The following is a 4,384-nucleotide window of genomic DNA, read 5'->3' as shown; positions in this document are numbered from 1 at the left end:
GTGCGTGAGGTAAACCTCAGTTAGGGGTTGCCACAGAGAGGATAAAGTTAATTGAGGGTAGCCAAAGAGAGGGTAAAATTATTGAGGGATACCAAAGAGAGGACAAGTTTATTGTAGATGGCTAAGAGAGGGCAAGTTTATTGTGGATAGCTGAGAGAGAGCAATGAGTGTGAAGGCAATGTCTGAAGAGTGGGGCTAACATAGCCAGGGTTAGCGGCGAAATAATGTTAACGTATAGGTGAAAAATCAGTATAAAAGGTATGCGAAAATTGAGCAAAAATGTTAGTCTGATTTGAACACCAGATCCTTGTTGGTCGAAGCTTGCTCAGTCTTCGTACATCTGCAACCAATATCTTAACAATCGAATGTAAAACTTTGTATCAATTTGCTCTTCACATCTGATTGATCAATAAACATCTGTTGTTGTGTCAGCATTCAAAAAGAGCAAACGTGAGTAATTCATTTATTTACCACCTATCTATTTGTGTCTTTGACCTTGATGTTGTCTGTTGTGCGAGTATGCAACTGCTGTAGTAGAAAATCTTGACATATCTCATTTTGTACCCTAACTAGTCCATCTCGTAATCACCACCGAATATAAGCGAGGTCTCCGCTTTCAACAAAGTTGAAAAAGGGCTTTCTCGCAACTTGAACTATGAGACTGATATCCAGTTACGGGACGTAACAGTCTATCGATGCCTCATATGAAAGATCTGGACCTAAGAAAAAGAACAGCATCCTCTTTTCTTACAACCCTGTCAAAAATGCTGTATCTCCCATAGTTTCCGAGTTATGAGCGTTTAAAGGTTTTTCTATGCTCCATTGCAGCATAATTTTACTTTTCGCTAATGACTTACGATCTATGAGACGTACATACAACATAAGCATATCAATGGTTTCCTGAGAGCAAGAGCTTTTCATTGCAATAGTCCAAATTATGATCCAAGCATAATTTATGCTAAAATTATAGCAATTCCCGGTTTTACTTTATTTCAAAAATTTAAAAATGTATTTTCAGTATGTTTGACCTGAGACCACATTTTAAGATGTCGATACAAGTAGTCGAACTTCTATTATTCACAATTAGAGGCAATTTATTTTTTGACCCCCCATTAATTTTTTTTCGCTGAAGAATAGAAGTGGTCCGATATTGATGTTCGACTATTCATTCTCTTCGTCTTGATGTTGGAGAGTGTAATTTTAAATCGAACATACTAAAAATATATTTTTTAACTTTTGAAATAAGGTAAGACCGGGAATTGTTAATTTTAGCATAAATTATACTCGGATCATAATTTTGATTATTGTAATGGAACGCTCTTGCTCTCAGGAATACATTGGACAGGACTCAACGATAGGAATTCGTTTGGAGGAGCGTTTCGAGAAAAGTCGAAGGCAGTCTCAAGACTTATTCCGAGAGATAAGAAATCTTATTACTAATAATAATAATAATAATAATAATATTGTCTGGCCGAGGGGTGCTCCTCTTGCTACGGAAATGGAATAAGTCCGTACAGCCAGTTTTTCCTCTTCACCCCATGGCCTTCTGGGCGTGAGGAACAAAACTATCTATGTCGGTTTCGTTAAACATCACCACCTTTGCAGTGGGCTAACCACCCTTGCAAAGGATTCCACCAGGTTCCGAAAAATGTACCTGCAACGATCCCCACAACCGGCCTTCTTCGGATGAGGGCCATGGAACAGTTGGGAAGGGCCTTACGATACGTTCCACTTTAAACGACCATGGACCACCCCTACAGCGTCTCAGGTGAACAGAGGAGCTGAGACGGGATTTAATGCAGTGTTGGCAAAGATGCGAGCCACAGACCTCAGGCTATGCCAGGCGCCTGCATACTCTGTGGTGCGAAATGCACCCAGAGCTACATCTGACGTAAGCGGCGCTCGCATCACAGGTGCGGTACACTCAGTCTCGACAGCGGATCGAAGAAGAGTCAGACTCTGACTCTTCAATGTCAAACGCTTCAGAGACTGAGGACGAAGTCTCACTAACACCCGAGGTAGAGCATACTCCCGTTCCGCCCTCCTCAACAGGACTTTACCAGCAAAGAGGGTAATTTTCTCCGGAACATTACGCTCTCTGCAGGACATCTAGCTAGTGCCAACGAAGATCTCGACCATCGGGTACCAGGTGGTGTAGACCTTTTTGCACTGAATAATGCAGTCTATGATGTGGCTCGAGGGTTTACTCAGGGCAGATGAACACCTGTCAATCCTGAGTTAAGCCTGAAAAGACGCATCGAACAGACTGCAAATAAGATCAAAAAGGTACGACAGGTTGCATCTCGTATTGAAAGTGTGATGGATCAGTTAAATACTCGCAGGCCTTATACGCCAAGAATTCGGCGTATCGTGGCGAGTATTAGACGTGAACATCACACTTTGAATACGGCCGTGTTACTGATCCTAAAGGGAAGGTACACAGGCAAAATAAGATTGCTAATGGCCATTAAAAAGTCATTAGCAAAGCGGTACAAGCGGCAAAGGGACAACAGATCGTTCCAATCCGACCCTTCGCACTTTATTAAGCCGCAAGCCCCTGTCACTTATGGGCCTTCAAGTGCAGAAAGATTCGAAACCTACTAGACCGAAATATATGGTCGCACTAGTGCGCTAGATGTAGACACTCCAGCCCTTCAACTTTTCAGAGAATTCTGTGACGAACATTTATCACGAATTCCTGAAGAGTTTCAACGAGTCAGCATTGATGAGATCAGGAATGCTCTAAGGGGCACAAAGAACTGGGCTGCCCCTGAGCCAGATACAATCCCCACCTTTTGGTGGAAGAAATTGACCTCATCCCACCAGCATCTGGCTCGTATCTTCTCAGAATATCTAGGAGGAGATACACCCATTCCTGGATGGCTTGTTGAAGGGCGTACTGTACTGATCTCCAAAAGTGGTGATCTGTCTAACCCCAAAAACTACAGGCCTATTGCATGTCTGAATACTCTCTACAAATTGTTTACGAAGATCTTGAACGAGAGGAATTTGACTGCAATAGAACCTGTATGGAGACAGATGAACGAACAACGTGGCAGCAAGCGTGGCTTGACAGGTTGCAAGGAAAACTTGCTAGTAGACCGATGCGTCACAATGGACGCATACTACTACAAGCGCAACTTGTCAATGGCCTGGGTGGAATACAGAAAGGCATTCGATACAACATCGCACGAGCTTCTCCTCTACGTGCTCGAATGCCGTTCAGTACCCCCACAAATAGTGAGATGCATCAAACATCTAATACCGCTCTGGAGGACACGTTTTACCGTAACATCTAGTGAAACGAGAGTGTTTACCAAAGCAGTGCTATTTAAGAGAGGCGTATACCAGGGAGATACCCTGAGTCATCTTCTGTTTTGCATCTCACTGCTGCCATTATCTGTCACTCTACATCGAACGCCTGGGTATAAAGCCGGACGAGTCTTCAACCGCGTACACAAAGTCACACATCTATTTTATATGGATGACTTGAAAGTGTACGCGGCAAGTCCTGAGAGACTCCGAGCAGCCCTAGAAGTTGTGTCCGAGTATACTAGTGCAATCGGCATGGGGATTGGGTTAGACAAATACGCAGTAGCCCACTTAGTAAAAGGAAGATCGCCGAACTGGAGTGATAATGTCGAGCTTACAGACGGGAGCATCATAAAACATCTGGATGCTGGAGAGTCATATCGATATCTTGGACACGTACAATGTCTTTTACAGGACGTGTCTGTTATCAAAGATGCTCTTCGCAGTGGGTACAAGTGGCGACTTAAGAGAATATGGGGCTCTGAATTATCAGGCCCTAACAAAGTCGCTGCCACGAATATGCTCGCTGTCCCAGTCTTGCTATACTCATTCGGAGTTCTTAAATGGCTCCGAAAAGAGCTTAAAGATCTGGACATTATTACGAGGAAAGTGATGACATTATATCGAAGTCATCACCCGCGATCTTCTGTCCAACGCCTAGACTTTCCCCGTGATCTGGGAGGGCGTGGACTACTAGGTTTAGAGTGTCTAGATGACAGGTTAGTGCTCGACGAACATGTGGTAAAGTCCTTACATGGTGTGTTTTACCGTCATCTCGAAACACAGGACTTGTCACACCAGCTGACTTTCCAATACCTTAAGTTAGCTGGCTTGTTCTCTGAGATCGAAGGATTCATTATGGCCTGCCAAGATGGTGTATTTTCCACCCTCACCTGTCGGCGCGATGTTATGCACGAGCAACTCGAGGATACAAGATGCCGAGTTTGCCACGGTGATGTAGATAAGACGCTACTTCATATGTTATCGGATTGTTCGATATTAGCGCACTCAGCCTGCATTCACCGGCATAACGCCGCCCTAAGAGTGCTGTATTACCACCTTTGGCACTCTT

Source organism: Chelonus insularis, unplaced genomic scaffold, assembly GCF_013357705.1.
Source record: "Chelonus insularis isolate UGA/USDA-ARS -01 unplaced genomic scaffold, ASM1335770v1 contig_25_pilon, whole genome shotgun sequence".
Lineage (NCBI taxonomy): Eukaryota > Metazoa > Arthropoda > Insecta > Hymenoptera > Braconidae > Chelonus > Chelonus insularis.
This window is presented reverse-complemented; position numbering follows the sequence as displayed.